This window comes from Lissotriton vulgaris, chromosome 1_1 (genome assembly GCF_964263255.1).
Source record: "Lissotriton vulgaris chromosome 1_1, aLisVul1.2, whole genome shotgun sequence".
NCBI classification, from domain to species: Eukaryota; Metazoa; Chordata; class Amphibia; order Caudata; family Salamandridae; genus Lissotriton; species Lissotriton vulgaris.
The window spans coordinates 44250139-44274743 of NC_141685.1; the positions used below are offsets into that span (position 1 = coordinate 44250139).

Genomic DNA, 24605 nt, shown 5'->3' on the forward strand with positions numbered 1-24605 from the left:
AGGACTCAGTGGTGTCAAGACGATGAGCCTTACAGAGAAGGACTCAGTGGTGTCAAGAAGACGAGCCTTATAGAGAAGGACTCAGTGGTGTCAACACGATGAGCCTTATGGAGAAGGACCTAGTAGTGTCAAGACGATGAGCCTTAGAGAGAAGGACTTAGTGGTGTCAAGATGATGAGCCTTATAGAGAAGGACCTAGTGGTGTCAAGTCAATGAGCCTTATAGAGAAGGACTCAGTGGTTTCAAGACGATGAGCCTCACAGAGAAGGACTCAGAGGTGTCAAGACAATGAGCCTCACAGAGAAGGACTCAGTGGTGTCAAGACGATGAGCCTTATAGAGAAGGACCTAGTGGTGTCAAGACGATGAGCCTTAGAGAGAAGGACTCAGTGGTGTCAAGACGATGAGCCTCACAGAGAAGGACTCAGAGGTGTCAAGACAATGAGCCTCACAGAGAAGGACTCAGAGGTGTCAAGACAATGAGCCTTACAGAGAAGGACTCAGTGGTGTCAAGACGATGAGCCTTACAGAGAAGGACTCAGTGGTGTCAAGATGATGAGCCTTATGGAGAAGGACCTAGTGGTGTCATGACGATGAGCCTTAGAGAGAAGGACTTAGTGGTGTCAAGATGATGAGCCTTATAGAGAAGGACTCAGTGGTGTCAAGACGATGAGCCATACAGAGAAGGACTCAGTGGTGTCAAGACGATGAGCCTTATAGAGAAGGACTCAGTGGTGTGAACACGATGAGCCTTATAGAGAAGGACCTAGTGGTGTCAAGACGATGAGCCTTATAGAGAAGGACTCTGTGGTTTCAAGACGATGAGCCTTAGAGAGAAGGACCCAGTGGTGTCAAGACGATGAGTCTTATAGAGAAGGACTCAGTGGTGTCAAGACGATGAGCCTTACAGAGAAGGACTCAGTGGTGTCAAGACGATGAGCCTTGTAGAGAAGGACTCAGTGGTGTCAAGACGATGAGCCTTACAGAGAAGGACTCAATGGTGTCAAGACGGTGAGCCTTACAGAAAAGGACTCAGTGGTGTCAAGACGGTGAGCCTTACAGAAAAGGACTCAGTGGTGTCAAGACGATGAGCCTAATAGAGAAGGACTCAGTGGTGTCAAGACTATGAGCCTTATAGAGAAGGACTCAGTGGTGTCAAGACGATGAGCCTTACAGAGAAGGACTCAGTAGTGTCAAGACGATGAGCCTTGTAGAGAAGGACTCAGTGGTGTCAAGACGATGAGCCTTACAGAGAAGGACTCAGTGGTGTCAAGACGATGAGCCTTACAGAGAAGGACTCAATGGTGTCAAGATGGTGAGCCTTACAGAAAAGGACTCAGTGGTGTCAAGACGATGAGCCTAATAGAGAAAGACTCAGTGGTGTCAAGACGATGAACCTTAGAGAAGGACTCAGTGGTGTCAAGACGGTGAGCCTTATAGAGAAGGACTCAGTGGTGTCAAGACGATGAGCCTTACAGAGAAGGACTCAGTAGTGCCAAGACGATGAGCCTTGTAGAGAAGGACTCAGTGGTGTCAAGACGATGAGCCTTATAGAGAAGGACTCAGTGGTGTCAAGACGATGAGCCTTACAGAGAAGGACTCAGTAGTGTCAAGACGATGAGCCTTACAGAGAAGGACTTAGTAGTGTCAAGACGATGAGCCTTGTAGAGAAGGACTCAGTGGTGTCAAGACGATGAGCCTTACAGAGAAGGACTCAGTGGTGTCAAGACGATGAGCCTTACAGAGAAGGACTCAATGGTGTCAAGATGGTGAGCCTTACAGAAAAGGACTCAGTGGTGTCAAGACGATGAGCCTAATAGAGAAAGACTCAGTGGTGTCAAGACGATGAACCTTAGAGAAGGACTCAGTGGTGTCAAGACGGTGAGCCTTATAGAGAAGGACTCAGTGGTGTCAAGACGATGAGCCTTACAGAGAAGGACTCAGTAGTGCCAAGACGATGAGCCTTGTAGAGAAGGACTCAGTGGTGTCAAGACGATGAGCCTTATAGAGAAGGACTCAGTGGTGTCAAGACGATGAGCCTTATAGAGAAGGACTCAGTGGTGTCAAGACGATGAGCCTTATAGAGAAGGACTCAGTGGTGTCAAGACGATGAGCCTTACAGAGAAGGACTCAGTGGTGTCAAGACGATGAGCCTTACAGAGAAGGACTCAGTAGTGTCAAGACGATGAGCCTTATAGAGAAGGACTCAGTGGTGTCAAGACGATGAGCCTTACAGAGAAGGACTCAGTAGTGTCAAGACGATGAGCCTTATAGAGAAGGACTCAGTGGTGTCAAGACGATGAGCCTTACAGAGAAGGACTCAGTAGTGTCAAGACGATGAGCCTTATAGAGAAGGACTCAGTGGTGTCAAGACGATGAGCCTTACAGAGAAGGACTCAGTAGTGTCAAGACAATGAGCCTTATAGAGAAGGACTCAGAGGTGTCAAGACAATGAGCCTTACAGAGAAGGACTCAGTGGTGTCAAGACGATGAGCCTTACAGAGAAGGACTCAGTGGTGTCAAGATGATGAGCCTTATGGAGAAGGACCTAGTGGTGTCATGACGATGAGCCTTAGAGAGAAGGACTTAGTGGTGTCAAGATGATGAGCCTTATAGAGAAGGACTCAGTGGTGTCAAGACGATGAGCCATACAGAGAAGGACTCAGTGGTGTCAAGACGATGAGCCTTATAGAGAAGGACTCAGTGGTGTGAATACGATGAGCCTTATAGAGAAGGACCTAGTGGTGTCAAGACGATGAGCCTTATAGAGAAGGACTCTGTGGTTTCAAGACGATGAGCCTTAGAGAGAAGGACCCAGTGGTGTCAAGACGATGAGTCTTATAGAGAAGGACTCAGTGGTGTCAAGACGATGAGCCTTACAGAGAAGGACTCAGTGGTGTCAAGACGATGAGCCTTGTAGAGAAGGACTCAGTGGTGTCAAGACGATGAGCCTTACAGAGAAGGACTCAATGGTGTCAAGACGGTGAGCCTTACAGAAAAGGACTCAGTGGTGTCAAGACGGTGAGCCTTACAGAAAAGGACTCAGTGGTGTCAAGACGATGAGCCTAATAGAGAAGGACTCAGTGGTGTCAAGACTATGAGCCTTATAGAGAAGGACTCAGTGGTGTCAAGACGATGAGCCTTACAGAGAAGGACTCAGTAGTGTCAAGACGATGAGCCTTGTAGAGAAGGACTCAGTGGTGTCAAGACGATGAGCCTTACAGAGAAGGACTCAGTGGTGTCAAGACGATGAGCCTTACAGAGAAGGACTCAGTGGTGTCAAGACGATGAGCCTTACAGAGAAGGACTCAATGGTGTCAAGATGGTGAGCCTTACAGAAAAGGACTCAGTGGTGTCAAGACGATGAGCCTAATAGAGAAAGACTCAGTGGTGTCAAGACGATGAACCTTAGAGAAGGACTCAGTGGTGTCAAGACGGTGAGCCTTATAGAGAAGGACTCAGTGGTGTCAAGACGATGAGCCTTACAGAGAAGGACTCAGTAGTGCCAAGACGATGAGCCTTGTAGAGAAGGACTCAGTGGTGTCAAGACGATGAGCCTTATAGAGAAGGACTCAGTGGTGTCAAGACGATGAGCCTTACAGAGAAGGACTCAGTAGTGTCAAGACGATGAGCCTTACAGAGAAGGACTTAGTAGTGTCAAGACGATGAGCCTTGTAGAGAAGGACTCAGTGGTGTCAAGACGATGAGCCTTACAGAGAAGGACTCAGTGGTGTCAAGACGATGAGCCTTACAGAGAAGGACTCAATGGTGTCAAGATGGTGAGCCTTACAGAAAAGGACTCAGTGGTGTCAAGACGATGAGCCTAATAGAGAAAGACTCAGTGGTGTCAAGACGATGAACCTTAGAGAAGGACTCAGTGGTGTCAAGACGGTGAGCCTTATAGAGAAGGACTCAGTGGTGTCAAGACGATGAGCCTTACAGAGAAGGACTCAGTAGTGCCAAGACGATGAGCCTTGTAGAGAAGGACTCAGTGGTGTCAAGACGATGAGCCTTATAGAGAAGGACTCAGTGGTGTCAAGACGATGAGCCTTATAGAGAAGGACTCAGTGGTGTCAAGACGATGAGCCTTATAGAGAAGGACTCAGTGGTGTCAAGACGATGAGCCTTACAGAGAAGGACTCAGTGGTGTCAAGACGATGAGCCTTACAGAGAAGGACTCAGTGGTGTCAAGACGATGAGCCTTACAGAGAAGGACTCAGTAGTGTCAAGACGATGAGCCTTATAGAGAAGGACTCAGTGGTGTCAAGACGATGAGCCTTACAGAGAAGGACTCAGTAGTGTCAAGACGATGAGCCTTATAGAGAAGGACTCAGTGGTGTCAAGACGATGAGCCTTACAGAGAAGGACTCAGAGTTGGTCAAAGGCAGTCATCCAAGTTAGAAGTTTAGAATTGCTTTTGACCCTCAGTCCATGGCTCTGATGACTGCAGAAAGGCACTGGCAGCTGTCACAGGAAATGACATCCTTCATTAGCCTTAACTGTCACGTGCCAGTCATCAGGCATTCGAGACAAAGGCAAACTCGCTTCCAGTCCACTCCAGAGGTGTTTGTTACCAATGCGAGTGATCAAAGTGTGAGCATGAGAGTGAAAGAAGAGGTGGAGACAGCTCCAGATGTGGACGTCAGTCCCTGACCAGTGGAACAGCTTGAACTGGGCCAAGGCCACCTTGAAAGGAATCCTAATACCAGTAAAGACCCCCCTTTACTGCCCCGCGCAGACTGGGCTGAGACCCCTGGCACAAAGATTCCTATCCGGGACACTGTGGAAATGTTTATTTTGCTTTTGGTTGCCCGATTGGCATGGGATGTATTATTTGTAGTGGCGGCGCTGTTTATTGTTCAAGGGGGGCTGAGGCGAGTGTTGGTTTTATTCATCAAACACATGCGCCATGAGCCCAATAAAAGGAAACATTGAACTGAGGCATGTGGCTCCGGCCGAACAGGTCTTATCTCTCCATTGCGCCACCCCCGCCAGAGTCCATATGTTAATGCCCCCCCCCCCCATTCATAACAATACAATGAGTCAGAGTGGGCTTTATTGCCAATCTTGCCTTCGGGCAAATGCTTTGTTGACAAAACCTCACTTGGTGCAATTTAGTGTTTGAAAAGTCACGACTGGCTCATGGCGTCACTTGGGACAGGAGCCCCTTGCAAGTTGTGCAAAGAATGCGCCACATTCAGACTATCTTGGAGTGCTGCTCTCTTTACATTTGTGGCCAGGTTTCATGAAAGAGTCATCAGTGAGTGCAGCGCAGAGAGGGCGGTTCAACTGCACCCAGCGCACAGCTCTCATCTCAAACCAGTGAGCCCATTTAAAACTAGACTCAAGGGGCAGATTATTAAAATGCAGTTTGGGAATACTGCTTTTTGAATAATTGCCCCGATGACCTTGAAAACGTATAAAACATATACAGAATAGACAGCGTATTTCGGAGGAATGCCCCTTCACCAACCCTCCTCTCCCCTGCTTTCTTTCCGGACGGTATTTTCCATAGGTCAGAGGCAAAATATTGAAAATCAGTCCCCAAGCCACCACATACCTTTTCGGAAAAGTTGTTAATTTGCATTGAACGAAAATATGTCCCTGTCTCTCTTGCAGGCCTGGGTGTGGACACGTGTGACCCCGCAGGGCTGGATTCTAGCAACGGTGTGAGTGAGGGCGGCCCCAGGGAGCTGCGGCCGCCCTGCCTCTCAGCCAGGCCAGGGTGAAACCAGGGCGCTGCCAGCCTCCTCCAGTCGCAGCAGGAAATGTCAGGCCCTGTCAGGCGCAGCAACGTAACTTCCACTGGTGCAGCAGGTGCAGTGGCACCGGGGTGCAGAGAGATCTCTCAATCCTTAAGATTGATGTATTTTACAGTTCAAATAGCAGTAGGGGAGGGGCAATTCCTTTCCCTGCACTAGGGCCCCCTCAAGGAAACTACGGTCATGGCTGCTTTAGCAAACCCCTGCAAATGAGAAGTCTGCGCTGCAGCCGAGCAAAAAAGGGAAATGGAAAAAAAAATGCACATCTGGGGGGTGGCTCTCATAAAAGAGGGCTGGACTATAACAGGAAATCCCCTTGCAGAAACAACACACTGCTCGACGGGGGTGTCTACTGTGCTACACGATTCTTGGGACAAAATAGGTTTTCTGTTTAATAGCCACACCCTTGCTGCTCCCACTCTTTCTTTTCAAATCGACCCAAGATGTGCGAAGAAAGGGGAGAAAAACAAACAATAAGACGCGATCCAGCCCTTTTTCTCCCAGCGATATAAAATACGGTAGGGGGCACCCGACATTTCGGGATGCAGTGCTCGCAACGAAATTCATTTTATTTATTTCTATGTTTACTTACCTGTACTCCTCCGTAATCCATAGTTTACTACCACCCCACCCTGCCCTCCCGCTATCCACATCACCGCCCGTCAGCTACTCCCACCACCGACCACAACTGGTCACATCACTCCTTGCAAATGCCCTCCTTGCGCCGACCAAAGTAGACAGCACCTGCGGCTGGTTCCCAAGGCTGCCCTGCCATGACGTCAGCGGGTACCCCGGAGGACCAGCCAGAATCGTCTCTCTTTCCACACGACAGTCCTTCCTCCGAACAGCTCAGATCTGCCCTTGCTGTTTGCAGACAGCTTCTAAGGTGCGGGGTATCTCCTCGCAAACCTTTCTGTGAACCTTTCACAGACCCTGCTTAGAGCTTCCAGGGCTGCACGCTTCTCGTAGAGCCCTCCTCAATCCCTTACCTCTTTCGTCAAGTCGCCGTGGCGGTAGCTCAACCTCCGGCGGGATGTCCCCTGTCTGCCAGTAAAGGGCCCACCCACCACCAGACGGGCAAGCCAACTCACTTTCGCAAGCTCATTTTCTGCTCGGGGTTACGTCGCTGGTCAAACCTCTTCCCCGAAATAATAAACCCAAGGCAATTTTTCCATATCCACATCAGAGAAGTTGACACATAGGCACTTCCAAGCTAGGCGCGCTCGCTTTTCCATGAGCCAAAAGATGACACGGAAAGAAGTGTTTGACTCGCTTGTGTTTTTCCCCGACGTGCTTACATGTAAATAGTGCTTATAGAGTAATTAAATGAGGCTGTGTCCCTCCGCAAGTAAACGATCGGATCCCGGTGGGCGGGGCCAAAAGGGGACAGGGTGGCAACTCTCATTGTAATGATTGTCTCCGGTGCAATCATTACACTGTGTTTTGCATCAGCCATGACGCAAAACGACGCGCACCAATGAAAATTGGAGGCGGAGCCGCGAGATGACTTCTGCAATCGTTTCAATTCCAACAAACCCTCGTAGGACAAGAGCAGCTCATGCACTGCTCACGTAAGGCTGAGACCTAATGCTAACGTAAAAACATAAACACTGGGACTGTAGGAAACTTCCTTGTGTGCAGATGTGCTCCTTGTGAAAGACTAAATGCAGTCACTCAAAGTATCATTAACCAGTGGCTGAAGTATGCTGACCCACTGCCCCATGCTGTATGCTGTAAAGGGAGGAAGCAAAATGTGACTAACACAACAGTAGACCAATGGATGAATAGAGCTGGCGGAAAGCCCCATTAAGTAAGTGTATTATACATATCACGTTTGTAAACCAAAAATGTCTTGGCTAACGCCAGCCCTAAATATTCAAAAAGTCAACCCCGCTCCCTCGTAAAAAAAACTCCCAGGCTGTGAAAGTCACTATTTATTTAGTTTTTCAAACAATTTGATGAGCTTCTGTGTGAAACATGGAGGCCACTGAGCACATTTTCAGTACTTTCCGAGGAGCTGATGTGGCTTATCTGAGGGCTTGGATATTGCCAGGTTCTGGAGATGTCTAAATGTGGTGGATGGTTATCACCTTCGCTCCTTTGACAGTCGGCCGGCCACCAGCAACACTCTAAATGAGGGGGACAGACTTCAAATACAACCCAAAATCGGAGTCCGCGCTTTATTTTTTTAAAATTTTCTCAGCAGGATTCGTGGACCCAACACGAATTCTGATGATTAAACAAAATGCTTTTTTGGGACCCCCTGAGCAGGCCTAGGGGGTCAGGGTGTTTCTACCCTGCCCCCTTCTCTTGTTTTTCATCTTTTTTGCCTCCTTTTAATTGTGACTCGGTTGCCAAGTCACAAGATGGCTGCCAACACGTCCTGGTTTTGAGTGTTGACAACCAATCAGAGTGAAACTCGTGCCCAGGAGGGTTCGCGAATCCTCCTCGGTACTCAGTTATCGAAATTTTTATTTTTTAAATTTCTCAGCAACTACTGAACGGATTTATACCATTAAAAAAAAGCATGCTTTCTAGACCAAGACCTACCTTTTTTGCCAAATTGTAATTATAGCAATATATGGAAATTGTATTTATAAAGCACCTACAACCCCTTATGAGGCATTGAATTGGTGTTTTCCAGTTGCCACAACCATCCCCTCCCAAAATTAACCCACAGAGTGCAGTTGTATGTTTAAGAGTGTAAACCGTAAATGCCATCACTAGGTGGTGACAAATTTCTAAATGTAATATGCCTACCACGGTTACAGAAATACACAGCACTCCTTTATAAACCACTATAATACAAGGTCCAACACTAAAGAGCATTCATGATTTCCCAAAATGTGTTATATTAGTTGAGTATTTAGCATTACAGTCAAACAATAATTATAGTACTAAAGCATTGGCAAAATCAAATTACCACAGCGAGTATCAGGCATTACCAGGTCCCTAGATAAGATTAGATAACCACCCCAAGACTGACGCCTATGAGCTACTATCCTAACACTTCACATAAAATGCACTTCAAGGAAAACTCTAATACAAGTTACAGTTAGTATGCAAGGACAGTCTCAAAGAATGATACCATGTGGGTTCCATGTTAGATTTCTTGCCACTTGACAAGTAAAGAAATGTTGAGGAGCAATTCAGGAAATGTTAGTTTACAATGCCAAGAAATGGCTGCAATGATGCATAGGAATGTCCCTTCACCAACCATGGCCTTTGAAGTCCATGAAGCCTCACTGTGGCACTCTCGCTGCGCACGTTCTAGATCCCTTCCGTAAAGAGACATTTCTCCGGACTCTGAAAAGTACTGCTTCATTTTTAACCGCTTCAATAACCCTGAGGGCATATGCGCCTAGATCAATGCGCATGTTGCGGTACCTGTCCCAGAGATTAGCAATCTTCAGGTGCACCAGCATTGGCATGGAAAGGTATGTCAGGGGTCATATTCAGCAAATTGTGTCCTGGCTGTTTTCCCGTTGCCCGTCTCAAGTGCCAATGTTGAGAGGGCCTTTTCACAGATAAAAGTTAACATGGGAAGGAAAGAGTGAGCAAGAATGACCAAAGACTCACTGAAGAAGTATTGAATGGTGCACTACAGTAAGGTGATTTGTAGAAATGTATTTGGACCTCATATATGCGGTACATACACTGTCTGTATACCATGCAGTACAGAAATAAAGTATAAATAAAAGCAAAACATTCCTTAAACACGGAAAAACACTGCTTCTGTTGTTTTTTATGACGCAAAAATGTGTAACCACCAATAACCAATGTTTTTTAAGGTGTTGAAATCACTGGAAAACACTGAAGAAAAGAACCAAAAATAGAAACTGAAAACAGGGAAACCTAATCATAGTACACTCCTCATCAATGCATGATGAGAGAGTGACCCGACCCTATGTAGCATTGGTATACATGTACCGCTGGGTACTTGGGGAAATTCACACATTTGGAGGTCGGGCTGAAGTCTTACTCAAACAGCAGAGGCCAGGAAGAGTGACGGGCAGCGCCATCAACATCTGCGATGACAGACACCCTGCACAGAGCTGGACACACTACAGACACGCCTCATAGACACACGCAAAGACATCCCTATTCTCTTCACAAGCACACACCGACCCTGCAGACACACATCCCCCTGCAGAGGTACATTAAAAACACACACACAGCTACGTTTCTCTGCTTGACAGGCCTCCTACCTGGCAGGCTCAAGGTCAGACAATGCTACAAGCCAGCCTATGCCACAAGAAACCATTGCAATGACTGAAGCCTTTGCCTAGTCTGAGAGATGGAAACAAGGGTAAGAGGGGTACAGGGGCACAGGGCAGCAGGGCAGCCTTGACATCAACTGCCTGGGGGACATGCTTTGAACATAGGGGTAGAGGTGGGCAAGTAAACAAATTAACAGGGAGAGACGAATAAAGGGTGTGCACACATTTCTCACAGTGCAATAAGATGTAGCACAGTGTGCACAGATACTTCACAGTGCAATAAGATGCTGTGTAGTGTATGGATTTCTCATTGTGCAGTACGATCCACTGCAGTGCAGTGCCACAGAGTCCTCACAGTGCAGTGTGATGCAGTGCACAGATCTTTCATTGAGCAGTAAGATGCAATGCAGTGGCACAGATTTATCCTAGTGCAGCATGCACAGATTGCTCAAAGTGCAGTAAGATGCAGTGCCCACAGATTACTCATAGTGCAGTAAGATGCAGTGCAGTGTGTATAAATTAATAAGGGCAGTAGATGCAGTGCACAGATGTCTCATAGTGCAGTAAGATGCAGTGCAGTGTATATAAATTCCTCACACTGTTGTAAGAAGCTCTGCAGTGTACAAAGATTTCTCAAAGTGCAGTAAGATGCAGTGCACAGATTCTATATAGTACAGTAAGATGCAGTGTAGTGACAGATTCCTCACAGTGCAGTAAAATGTGATGCAGTGTGCACAGATTATTCATAGTATAGTAAGATGCAATGCAGTGTGTACAGATTCCTCATGGTGCAGTAAGATGCAGTGCAGCGCACAGATCCACTCTTTATCACAAATGATGATTACATACACCCCCAGGGCCAGAAGGAAAGCCCCCCAGGGGCCCCCAGATAGAAGAGCCCAGCTCAGCCCCAGAGGCCTCCGGATAAAAGAGCCCAGCTCAACCCCAGAGGCACCCGGATAGAAGGGCCCCGCTCAGCCCCAGGGGCCCCCGGATAGAAGAGCCCAGCTCAACCCCAGAGGCACCCGGATAGAAGGCCCCGCTCAGCCCCAGGGGCCCCCGGATAGAAGAACCCAGCTCAACCCTAGTGGCCCCCGGATAGAAGAGCCCAGCTCAGCCCAAGGCCCCCGATTAAAAGAGCCCAGCTCAGCCCCAGGGGCCCCCAGATGGAAGAGCCCAGCTCAGCCCCACAGCCCCCGGATAGAAGAGCCCAGCTCAGCCCCAGGGGCCCCCGGATAGAAGAGCCCAGCTCAGCCCCAGGGGCCCCAGATAGAAGAGCCCAGCTGAGCCCCAGGGGCCCTGGAAAGAAGAACCCAGCTCACCCCTAGTGGCCCCCAGATAGAAGAGCCCAGCTCAGCCCAAGGCCCCCGATTAAAAGAGCCCAGCTCAGCCCCAGGGGCCCCCAGATGGAAGAGCCCAGCTCAGCCCCAGGTGCCCCAGATAGAAGAGCCCAGCTGAGCCCCAGGGGCCCTGGATAGAAGAGCCCAGCTCAGCCCCAGGGGTCCCTGGATAGAAGAGCCCAGCTCAGCCCAGGGGCCCCAGGAGAGAAGAGCCAGCTCAGCCCCAGGGGGCCCCAGATAGAAGAGCCCAGCTCAGCTCCAGGGGCCCCAGGATAGAAAAGCCCAGCTCAGCCCCAGGGGCCCCCGGATAGAAGAGCCCAGCTCAGCCCCTGGGGCCCCCGGATAGAAGAGCCCAGCTCAGCCCGGCTCCTGCAGAGATTCCCTCCAGGATTATTCAGTCTAATTCTACAAACACAGCAGAAGGTGCTGACAAGCTCCCACCTGAGCAGAGACCTGTGCAGACATGTCCAGGCTCTCTCCTCCTGGGGCTGGGGGGGGGGGGGGGGGGGGGAGATCTGGGGTCTGAGGGGGCAGATCTAGGGTCTGAGGGGGGGCAGGGGCAGATCTGGGGTCTGTGGGGGGGGTCTGTGAGGGTCTGTAGATGAAGGTAACTTCCCACCAGACAGGGCTCCTTCCTCCTCTGCAGCAGGCTGGACACACCAGGAGAGGGAGGAAGTGATGTCACCACCGCTGTTGGTGCTGTCTCTGCCGCATCTGACCCGGAAGAGGAAACCCTTCTCCCTTTCATATAATGAGCAGCTCAGTGGGTTTCATCAGCAGGCGAGGAGCGTCCTCTGGTGGCCACTTACGGAACTGCCGCATCCAGGCTCCAGCAGGGAAACAAGATTTGGTACCTGTAAAGGCCTGGGATTTCAGATGTCACAGACGTGAGTGTTGTTAAGGGTCAGACAGTTCAAGTACAGGCCTCACACTTGGCTGCTGCTGTGGAAAAGTATTTATAGCTTCTCTTCAGATGAGCATCTTCCAAACACTGATGTAAAGGACTTAAGAGTATTTACAGAAAGATGACAACTGGAAGCGAAAGTCTGTATTTCAATGTATATATCTGTATTTCAATGAATATATCTGTATTTCAATGAATATATCTGTATTTCAATGAATATATGAGCATACCGGTCAGTTTTGCAATTAAACTGGGCAGCTTATTTATTTTTTAAATAATTTATTTGCAGTTTTTCAAATCCACAATGCGGTACATAGCAAAGTAAACAGAGGAAAATACCATGGAGTTTCAAACACCAGATCAGTGACCATGCAGCATAGGTCATGTGTCAAAGTGAAATCTAAAGGAACAGCTTATTTCTAATTTTCCTGTGTCTGTGGCATATTGCAGATTTTTAATACCGTTTTATATCCTGGAACATGATTGAAATGTAGGAACTAACTAGGTTTGAGTTTCTGGTTTAAGAGCACAACTGTCTCCTAAAATATTAAGCTACGGGCCTCTTCCAGGCTTTGTTGTTTTGTTTAAAGTAAAGACCACCCTCTTTCAACAAAAATTCACTGACAAAAAATAAAGCAATACATTTATGAAACAATTAACTCCTAAGATCATAGAGCAATCAATTATGATCCAAACATTTCTTACAGTGTGCATTGTATCATAAAAATGAATGGGTGTTACTGGCCAGAAGAACAGGGGAGGGGCATTTTACTACTCAAAAATATTGTTCACCTTCACATAGGCCCTTATATGACAGTACCCTCATTATCAATACACCATTGATTAGTGAGTGCGTCAACTCTTTGCAGCATTGTCATGCAAGACGCCTTGAGTGACACAACAGCAACATTAGTTCAGACGTGCATACATCAGAGCCCTCAAGCCTCACTCATCACGAGTGACACTCACACATTTAGAGGTCATGCTGAAGTCTGACTCAAACCTGGCCCATTCTTCAAAACTATGGAGATGAACTAGAACTTCACACATGACATCTGCTGTGTGCTGAGTAGCATCGCCCTAACTTTCGGCACAGAGCAGACTCCGACCACATTTTGGTGGCAAAACCTTTCTCATATTTCACCTTGAGCACTGCACATGTCACAGTTCAATAGAATGCTGATGTGAATGTCTATTTTAGTGAGACTTGGTTGTTACTTGTAGCACTTTACACGTGTTCTCATCATATCTATACATTCAGTAATGTCTCTCCCTTTTACATAGTCACAGTCAAATGTTAAGTGACATCACTCCCTGTGAGGTCATCAGTATGCCAATTCGTTTTCAAAAACTTGAGAGGCCTTTTTTAAATATCTCAACTCTTTATTGATTTTCCATTTACAATCAACAGGTACGAAAGATCATCTATGAAGCAGAGTCCAAGATACTGTGTAAATCGGAACTCGTGAGAATGCATGGAGAACAAGTCAAGTCAAGTCATAACACTTATATAGCGCACTACATACCCAGAGGGTTTCAAGGCGCTTAGGAAGGGGAGGTGGATTATTTGTCAAATATCCACGTTTTGAGCTGCTTTCTGAACGCTAGGTGATTCTGGGTGAGGCGAAGGTAAGCGGGGAGTGAGTTCCATGTTTTGGCAGCCAGGTATGAGAAGGATCTGCCTCCCATGGTGGTTTTGTTGATGCGAGGTACATTGGCGAAGGCTTGGCTGGAAGAGCGCAGTTGGCGGGAGGGGGTGTAGAAGGACAGTCGAAAGTTGAGGCAATCTGGTCCGATGTCATAGAGTGATTTGTGTGCGTGGGTAAGCAGTCGGAAAGTAATCCTCTTATTGACGGGTAGCCAGTGGAGGTCTTTAAGGTGACCAGAGATGTGTTCGTTGCGTGGGATGTCTAATATGAGCCTGGCTGAAGCGTTTTGGATTCGTTGTAGTTTCTTCTGGAGTTTAGCGGTGGTACCTGCGTAGAGGGTGTTTCCGTAATCCAGTCGGCTCGTGACTAGAGCGTGGGTGACTGTTTTCCTTGTTTCGGAGGGGATCCAGCGAAATGTTTTTCTGAGCATGCGAAGAATGTTAAAGCAGGAAGAGGATACGGCGCTGACTTGTCTGTTCATTGAGAGTGAAGAATCCAGGATGACGCCAGGGTTCCGTGCGTGGTCTGTCGGGATGGGTGCATTTCCGAGGGCTTCCGGCCACCAGGAGTCGTCCCATGCAGAGGGGGATTTACCTAAGATGAGGACTTCTGTTTTGTCTGAGTTCAGTTTCAGACGGCTTTGTTTCATCCATTCGGCGACTTCTTTCATTCCTTCGTGTAGGTTAGTTTTGGCGGTGCTGGGGTCCTTGGTGAGAGATAGGATCAGTTGAGTGTCATCCGCGTAAGAGATGATGTTGAGGTTGTGTTGGCGGGCGATGGCCGCGAGGGGGCTCATGTATACGTTGAAGAGGGTGGGACTGAGTGAGGATCCTTGTGGTACGCCGCAGATGATTTCAGAGGCCTCGGACTTGAATGGTGGGAGGCGGACTCTCTGGGTTCTTCCGGTGAGGAACGAGGTGATCCATTCCAGTGCCTTTCCTTGGATTCCGATGTTTCTGAGGCGTTGTAAGAGGGTGCTGTGGCAGACTGTGTCGAAGGCTGCAGAGAGGTCGAGGAGGATGAGGGCGACTGTGTCTCCATTGTCCAGTAGAGTTCGAATGTCGTCTCTTGCTGCGATGAGGGCGGTCTCAGTGCTGTGTTTGGCTCGGAAGCCAGATTGTGAGGGGTCGAGTGATTTGTTGGCTTCGAGGAAGGTGGAGAGCTGGTTGTTGACAGCTTTCTCGATGACTTTGGCCGGGAATGGAAGAAGCGAGATGGGGCGGTAGTTTTTGAGTTCGGTGGGGTCTGCTGTTGGTTTTTTCAGAAGGGCGGTGAGTTCAGCGTGTTTCCAGTCTTCTGGGAAGGTAGCGGAGTTGAAGGAGCAGTTGATGACGTCTCGGAGGTGCGGAGCTATGACGGAGTCTGCTTTGTTGAAGATGTGGTGGGGGCATGGGTCTGTGGGGGATCCAGAGTGGATGGAATTCATCAGGCGGATGGTGTCCTCAGTGGAGATTGGGTTCCAGGCGTTAAGGGTGTTAACGGGGGGAGGATGGTCAGCTGATGGTAGGGTGGGTTGCCTTCCGGGTTGGTTGTCAAAGCTGTTGTGGATGTCAGCAATCTTGTTGTGGAAAAAAGAGGCTAGGGAATCGCAGAGGGTTTGAGAGGGGGTGATGTCGTTGGAGTTGGCCGAGGGGTTGGAAAATTCCTTGACGATGTTGAAAAGTTCCTTGCTGTTATGGGCGTTGTTGTCAAGTCGATCTTTGAATGCTGTTTTCTTGGCTTTTCGGATCAGTTGGTGGTGAGTACGGATGGCGCTTTTGAAGGCGTCCTTGTTGCTGGTGGATGGGTCTTTTTTCCAGGCCTTTTCAAGGGAGCGGCACAGTTTCTTGGATTTCTTGAGGTCGTCGTTGAACCATGAGGCCTTCTTGAAGCCAAGTTTGTGTTGACGTTTTTTCAGTGGTGCTAAGGTGTCGGCGGTGTTGGATAACCAAACGGTGAGGTTGGAGGCGGCTTCGTTGGCGTTAGAAGAGAGGGCTGGGGAGGATTGAAGGAGTGATGTGGAGATCTGCTCTGTGGTGATTTTGTTCCAGTTTCTTTGCAGAGTTGGTTGGGGGTGGTTGATGGGTTTCGGCTTGTTGTAGATGAAGTGAACGCAGCTGTGGTCAGTCCAGAGGAGATCCGTAGTGTGGCTGAAGGAGACATGGTTGCTGGAGGTGAAGATGGGGTCGAGAGTGTGACCTGCGATGTGGGTGGGGGAAGTGACCAGTTGTTTAAGTCCGAGGTTGGCGAGGTTGTCCAAGAGGGTGGCGGTGTTGCGGTCGTTGATCTTTTCAAGGTGGAAGTTGAGGTCTCCCAGAAGGATGTAGTCTTTGGAGGGGAGCGCGTGTGGAGTGATGAAGTCCGTGATGTCTTCACTGAATTTTGCGCTGGGTCCAGGTGGTCTGTAGAGGAGGGTGCCTCTGAGTGTGGTCTTGGGGTCGATGTGGATCTGGAAGTGAAGGTGTTCAGAGTTGGCGAGGTTGACGTCAGAGCTGGTTGAGATGCGGATTGTTTTCTTATGGACGATAGCGATTCCACCTCCTGTATGGTCGGTGCGGTCCTTGCGTGTGATCTTATAGTCATCAGGGATAGCGATGGCGATGTCAGGGGCGGAGGAAGCGTTCATCCATGTTTCCGTTAGGAAGGCGACGTCAGGAGAGATGGTGTCAAGTAGGTTCCAAAGGTCAATGGCGTGCCTGTGGACTGATCGGGTGTTGAGAAGGATGCATTCTAGGTGGTTGGGGTCGGGAATCTGTGGTGTGGTCGTAGCGGAGAAGTTGTCGGTGCCGCTAAATTTGCAGGAGAAGCAGGAGAACGGTCCATGGGTGCGTCCAGGAGCGGCTTGGACGCAGTTGGGGGCGCGACCGGGGTCAAGGGCTAGGAGGGTGGCGGCATCATAGGTAATGCAGGAGGGCTGTGGAGCGCGAGGGGCAGGGGGTCTGGCGCTGGGCGCGGTCCAGGCGCGGACGGGCGTAGACGGGCTTACCTTTGGCGCACCTTCGGCGTGTCCGAAGCGCGTGGACGCTGCGCGTGGAGGCATTGGCCATAAATGGAGGGTGGAGGGGGCGGAGCGTGGGAGGGTCAGCAGCTGGGAGGCGGTAGCGGGGAGGAGGGGCAGGGAAAACAACAACAGCAAGCAAGATGGAGGTCAGAGGGTAGGCGAGGCAGGGGCAGTAGGAGCGAAGAAAATAAATCCAATAATGCACGTTGCTGCCAGGTGGGCCAATACAGTGAAATGCAGTGCAGGGCGGGCGGCGCTACAGTCACAAGCGCTGAGGGCAATGAGATTAAACAAAAACACTGCGCAACTTTGAGAAAAGCAGGCGAGCCGATTTTAAACACGGCGCTGTTTAGTCTAATGCCACTGAAATAAATAATGCAGGCGATACCGTGAGGTTGAATCCAGCAGTGCGATCTCCAGCAAGATAGCAGCAATACAGGGAGAGGAGCAAGGAAGGAGCAACCGGTCAGGAGCGAGTCCGGGCGGTCACAGGGGCTGAGAGGACGAGGTAGGCTCTGAGAACGTGGGTGGGAGGGTCAGCAGCTGGGAGGCGGTAGCGGGGAGGAGGGGCAGGGAAAACAACAACAGCAAGCAAGATGGAGGTCAGAGGGGAGGCGAGGCAGGGGCAGTAGGAGCGAAGAAAATAAATCCAATAATGCACGTTGCTGCCAGGTGGGCCAATACAGTGAAATGCAGTGCAGGGCGGGCGGCGCTACAGTCACAAGCGCTGAGGGCAATGAGATTAAACAAAAACACTGCGCAACTTTGAGAAAAGCAGGCGAGCCGATTTTAAACACGGCGCTGTTTAGTCTAATGCCACTGAAATAAATAATGCAGGCGATACCGTGAGGTTGAATCCAGCAGTGCGATCTCCAGCAAGATAGCAGCAATACAGGGAGAGGAGCAAGGAAGGAGCAACCGGTCAGGAGCGAGTCCGGGCGGAAAAACAAATAGCATAACCCTTCGAGATAGAGGCGATACGGCCCAAGAGGTATGAAAGATCATCTATGAAGAATAGTCCAGGATACTGTGTAAATTGGAACTTGTGAGAATGCATGGAGAACAGGAAAAACAAATAGCATAACCCTTCGAGATAGAGGTGATACGGCCCAGAAGATCCCGCAGATGATTAGGGAAGGAGGACGAGGGGGAACATGAGGGGAAGGGACATGGGAACAGGAGTGAAAAGTCAGGGAGCCAGGCCACTTGGCAGCCCCTTAAGAAGCCAACTCCCACCCCCAAAATAATCAAGGGGCAGGCACAGAGGACGGAACCAGGCCGATTGGTGTCAGCGTATACTGCTACCGATGTAGGAATGGTCCCCAAACTTTTGCAGTTGGACTTTGAGCTTACACATAGGTCTTTTGTAAGTGGCCATGCTGTGCATGTCAAAGAGCCATGTACCATGAGACGGTAGCGTGGTGGAAAACCAATGGCATAAAATTTCACCTTTGCCTCTACGAAGGCCGTGGCCAGCCAACTCTTACCATGGTGGGTTAAATCTGGGAATATTGACATTTTGTGATGCAAGGTCAGACGGGTCGTTAATTGTGGTGTCGCCCCTAGGTTGGTCATCAAGGTATCCCAAACTGAGCCCTAGTAGCACAAAAGTACTATACAGTCCCACAGGAAATGCAAAATGTCACAGGCCAGGAACCACACCTTCAGCACCTCCAGGACTTGGAATCCTCTGCCATATGTGCTTTATAGACCCACTCCAGCGTCCAATGCCAGTGGTGTAGGACCTTGAAATAACTGAATTTCAACCTTTTTGATTCAGTCTTTGGTGCAATTATATCATACCAATCGGACTCTTAGATCTAACAATAAACAACTTCTTGCAGTCCCTAGGATTAAACAGTCACGGACGGGAGGTCAACCAGCTTCCGGACCATATTCGTCTTGAACATAACTATCTTAGGTTCAGGAAGCAGTTGAAGACGTTTCTCTTTCCTTGAGTAGTGGTGACTGATAAGGTGTCACAAGAAGCGCTGGGATGCCCTTGGGTAGCCATGTGCTATACAAGTGCGTATTCATTCAATCATTCAACCTGGCCTCTTGGAGGGAACTGCCATGGTCTTTCCAAAGTTCATGGGAGTCCTCCTCAGAGAGTGAGAGGCACAGCCTCTGCTCCAACAAACACCATAAATTGTGGATGGTGACACTCGAAAAAAGGCTGTCTGCAGCGGTGTAGCAAAGTAGGATCTGCTTGTATGGCTCCCTTCCCTTTTTGCCCGGTGTTATACTGTTTCTGACTAGTCTGGTTGGGATCCTGCTAACCAGTACCCTAGCCTCTGTTCTTTCTTCCATAAATTGGCTATGGCAAGTACCTTGGTACATTCATGTTTGGCTACTGGTGCACCCTTGTAAGCCCCTTGTATATGGTACTGAAGTACCTGGGGCATAGGTGCGCCAGGGTTCCTCCCTGGGCTGAAGCATGTATTATGCCACCCATGAGTGTCCCTCTAAATCCTGACTACAGGCCAGCCATTGCAGACTGTGTGAGTTGGTGCTTGCACCTCTCACCGGAGATATAAGCTCCTTATATCTCTCTCCACTGCACTTAGACCCTATAAGTCACCCCTCTGGCAGGCCTTTTCAGCCCCATAGGCAGGGTGCTTGGTTTTAAGTGTGAGGGTGCCCCTACATGAGTGGGACACCCCTACAAACCCTGGAGTCCATTCTCCAGGCTTTGTAAGTGGAACAGCCATCCTGAAATAGAGAGGCCAAGAGTCATCACGCGATGACCATCTCAAAACTGACTGGAACGAACCTGGGCATGTTTGGTATCAAACCTTCTGGAATCATACCCCAACACCATATCCGGTGTTGAAGGTATGATTCCAATCACAGGAGAGCTCCCTGCTCCCGGGACCGACGTTACAGAGCCTAACCGCAACCTAGGCCGATGCCAGGCACAATTCTGCCTTCCTGCTGCTGGGCCATGGCCGAGCAGGGGAAGGAAGGACAATAGGTTTCCTGTCACAGGGAGGTCGCTCCCCACACTGCAACAGCACCACCTGCCTGCCCGTGTCTCCCAGCTCGCTGCTGTTGCCTCGGACACGAGTTCAAGGCCCTCCTCCACCCGCAGACAACCACCTGTGCCTCATCCCTAGTGGCCAGTGGTAGGTTGCTTTGTGTAATTGTATTGCTTGTTGTATTGTTTATTTTGTTTGCTTCATTCCCCCTGTTGCCTCTTGCGTTACTTCTATGCCCTGTGCCCTTCTGCCTTCTCGCCGTTCCTCCTGTGGTTTCCCCGCCGCTGCGTCCCCTGCGGCCCTGCCCCCCTCTCGCTACACTTCGCCTTAGTGTATATTGTATTTGTATTGCATTTTGTTGGATTGTTAGTTGTTTACCTTTCCATTCCTCCTTTTCCTCTTGTGCCATTTCTGTGCCCTTTTGCCTTCTGTACCCTCGCCGTTCCCATTTTTCCTGGCGCTGCGCCCCCTGCGGACCCAACCCCCGCTCACCCATTCATGCGCCCCCACCTCCCAGATGCTCCTCCCTCCCAACTTCCCTTCTTATGGCGGCTGCTGCACGGTGAGGAGAACGACCCTTGACCCTTTCACAGGCAGGTGGCTCCCCACGTCGCAACAGCACCACCTGTCTGCCCGTGTCTCCCAGCTCGCTGCAGCTGCCTTGGACGCGAGTTCAAGGCCCTCCTCCACCTGCAGGCTACCATCTGTGCCTCATCCCTGGTGGTCAGTAGTAGGTTGCTATGTGTAATTGTATTGCTTGTATTGTTTATTTTGTTTGTTTCATTACCCCGGTTGCCTCTTGCGCTACTTCTGTGCCCTGTGCCCTTCTGCCTTCTCGCCGTTCCTCCCATGGTTTCTCCGTCGCTGCGTCCCCTCCGGCCCCGCCCCTCCACTTGCTACACTTCGCCTTAGTGTATTTTGTATTGCATTTTGTTGGATTGTTAGTTGTTTTCCTTCCCATTCCTCCTTTTCCTCATGTGCCATTTCTGTGCCCTTTCTGCCTTCTGTACTCCCGCCGTTTCTCCCCCGTTTTCCAGCCGCTGCGCCCTTGCCCTCCCGCTCACCCATTCGTCTGCCCCCACCACCCAGCTGCTCCTCCCCTCCACCGCCCCTTCTTATGATGTCCGCGGCTGGACCGCGCCCAGAGCCAGAACACCGGGCCCCCGCGAACGCCACGACACCTGTCTCCGCTACAACTTCAGCTCCCTCCACGCACTCAACGCCGGACAATCATGCACCTGCTGTCTTGCTGCCCCGAAACGCACCCAAGGACCCTTCTCCTGCCGGAACTGCAGCTTCACCAGCATCCGGCCCGCCAACTACCTTAGATGCATTCATCTCAACAGGGCAGTAGAAAAACGAATTTGCAGGAAGTTGGCACTTCTTTACGATCCCAAAGGGATTCTATAAGGACAGTATCCACTTGTCCTAGCTCAAATTTACATTTTGTTACAATCAGTCAGGGAACTTAGAGTCAAAGAACTTAAAGTATAAGTAAAAGATTCATATATTCATTTGAAATGTAAATGCTCCACGTTCGATTTCTGAAGAACGAATAAATCTTTGTGGGTTCTCTCCGCGCTTCTGGTTAACGAAACACAGCAGAAAACATAAACGGGATGCAGCTGGCAGCCGCAGCGTGTGCATGCAGTGTTCAAAGGCCTCGTGTAAGATGGCCGATCAGTTGAGTGGCGGTTTAGCTGCCGCTTGCTGTATGGTACAAGTGGGATTATACGAAGTATGCATCTAAGACTACCCAAGGTTACAGTCCTGTTTTTCTATCACAAACTTACTTCAAATGTTTTGTTTGATTTAAGTTATTCCTGTAACTGTTCAAAATGAAGAGATTGATCTTGAGAACAGAATTTGTCACAAGGGTAGGCTGAGAATAAAGAAAAACAACAAATCTCCTGGTTTTATAGATGCCATCTTGTTTTTAGTGGATGTCACTGTCTGTGATGGTGAGACCGGGACCGTTCTTATCATTGAAATGCCACTGAGTGCGAGCTGCCCAGACCTTGAATAGAGAGTTCTCAATCACAATATTTGGCAAAGAGGTGAAGCCACAAATAAATGAGTGAGGTTTGTGGCTGCCCAAATCAGTGAACACCTTGTTGGGGGGGGGGGCGGGGAGATTCACAAGGATTTTTTTAAAGCACTCGCTACTTTAACAGAGCCAGTTTCCAAGCACTCAAAGTGTTTACCGATAAGAGACTAAGGGCCAGATGTAGGTAGCTAAATACCGGTCGGTATTGGCCAAAAATTGGTGAATTTCCCGTTACAGAACGGTATTTAGCCCTTTCCAATGTAGGAGGTTGTAAATAAGGATTCGGTAATTTACCGCTTCGTTATTTTAAGGAATCAGTAAAATACTGATTCCTTATTTTAAGGAATCAGTAAATTACCGAATCCTTAAAACCTATGTAGGTAGCACTTAAGTGAGTGCATTTTTGCTTTAAGGATTCTCTATTTACCACCAACTACAAGTTGGTGGTAAATACCGAATACCTTTAAAAAGCAATTATTTGCTTTTTTCAAAGTGCCATGTGGCAGACATACATGCCCTTAGGGCATGCATGTGCGCCACATGGGCACACATGCACGATTCAGGGGTGTAACAGGGTGTCAATGTGACACCCTGCCACCCTTGAATATGCTCCCGCTATTACCTATTCGGTATTTACTGAATCGATAATAGTAAATGGCTACCTATTCATTCCAGGGCCATAGGGATAAATGGGAAGGTATTCCTCATTACCAAATCGGTATTACTGATTCGGTAATAAGGAATATTACCAAATAGGTAAATTTTACCTATTTTTTACCTACATCATATTTACTGATTCTTAAATACCGAATCGGTAAAATTTGTTATTTAAGAATCAGTAAATTGAGATTACCTACATCGGGCCCTAAAGGTATAATAAGGAGATAGCGATGCCTAAGATTTTATTTCATACCAATCGAGTTACTTCCTGTGTAGACTTGGCTCACCAAATGCAGCAATAGCAGACAGAAAAGGCTTACTTTAAGGTCCAGTACCGTCTAATCTATGTTTCTTCTAAATACTAGGGGATTCAACAAACTTTATTCGGTTTTATAAATGGAAAAAACCATAAAAGTCATAGATAGGATGCTTTTTTGCAGCATGCGTATGACAATATGAAAGAAGCCTGTGAACAGATACAAATACAATTCCTCTGTAGAAAGTACGCATGTTTACCTGCTAATAAACACAAAGCATCACTTCTGAAATGATGAGACTGTGAAAGAACTATCAGGAGTCTCTTTGAATTGACACACATAGTGAAGGGTGGTCCTGCTAGATAGAGACCCGTCCATCTTAAAGCCCTGCGTATGACAATATGAAAGAAGCCTGTGAACAGATACAAATACAATTCCTCTGTAGAAAGCACCCATGTTTACCTGCTAATAAACCACAAATGCTGCAACCCTATGAGCTGCTGCCACACGGTAAACCACTGGCCTAATAACCCTCCCTGCCAGAGGCTCCTTGCGGCCTCGTTTATATTGTGCAGGTGTCACCGAGCGCTCTCTGATTTGGAATCAAACCTTTCCTTCCTCCCGGATTGCCTCCTCGGATATCATTTACTTCAGTTTCTCTTCAGCAGCGACGCACAGGCTGTTGGTGGTTATTCGGAGTTAAGCGCAGCTGATTCAGGGCTGACACCATCTACGCTGGAGGGCAATGTTCCTGTTGATACAGTTAAACTATTTATTATTTCTCCCAACTAGCCTTGCAATGCAGTTTTATTGCGCCCGAACCGCAGAGGCTTTGAGGAGGAGGTCGGATCATCACCAGGACTCCCAGCAGACGACCTTGGGGGCCCTTTGCTCACCGAGGACGGACGGTATCAGTGTGGAAACCCCCACAGAAAAACCTGCAACGATAACACAAATGTGCTCACGCCTGACGAAGTCATTACATTGGTACTATTTATAAGATTCATTTAAGTAGAAGGCAGCGGAACACCACTTCCTTAAGAGCAGCTACGACGGGTATGAATACATCTACAGGAATGCAGCTGAATGAATGAATGAATGAACCTGCCATCACTGACCCGGAAGAGGAAAGTCCATTTCGCCTTTCACCAGCAGAAAAAGACAACTTAATAAAACTACCAGAATGTTAGCCCCAGAACTCCCAAGTGCATTATGGTATATGCAGTTCACTGTAATGTTTCATGACATGCCACATGCACCAACAGAGAATAGTCCATTTGGTCTGTGGGGGCCTCATTTTCAAATTTCACTATCTCCATTTTAGCAACGAGCGCACCCCCATGTTTCGTCAACTGCATTGAACCCGCAGCTTCCAGGGGCTCTTGACAAAAAGAGATAACTCTGCTGGTTAGTCAAACCGCAACTGGCCTGACCTACACACTATGTCACAGGTGCGCACGAGCAGGACCACGCGTCACAGGTGCGCAAGCGCAGGACCGCGCGTCACAGCTGCGCATGTGCGGAGCGAAGATAGGACTGAAATCGCCGAGTTAGGACCTAGTCCTGGACAGATCTCACTCAACCTGCGCAGAGGAAAGACACTTCCCCCGCATAGAGGAGCCAACCCGAGGCGCTTAAATATATCTCAACATGTGCGGTGTGTTGTCCTCAGCGCATGCGCAGTTAATCTATGTTGCCCTCAGCGCATGCGCAGTTAGTCTGAGGCCTCTTTACCCCGCGCTGTGGGAAGTACTATCTATCACCAGCGCATGCGCAGTTGTTCATCTAAGGCCCTCTTTTAACCCGACC

General features: G+C 48.9%; 1 pseudogene across 1 annotated transcript in view; it reads right to left on the reverse strand.

The window, feature by feature from the left end:
• Positions 1-11830, reverse strand: part of LOC147737139 (uncharacterized) — a 36952-nt pseudogene extending 25122 nt beyond the window's left edge. The window contains exon 1 of the transcript XR_015310102.1: positions 11763-11830. The product of XR_015310102.1 is annotated as an uncharacterized LOC147737139 (transcript). The remainder of the gene's footprint in view (positions 1-11762) is intronic.
• Positions 11831-24605: the final 12775 nt, after the last annotated feature.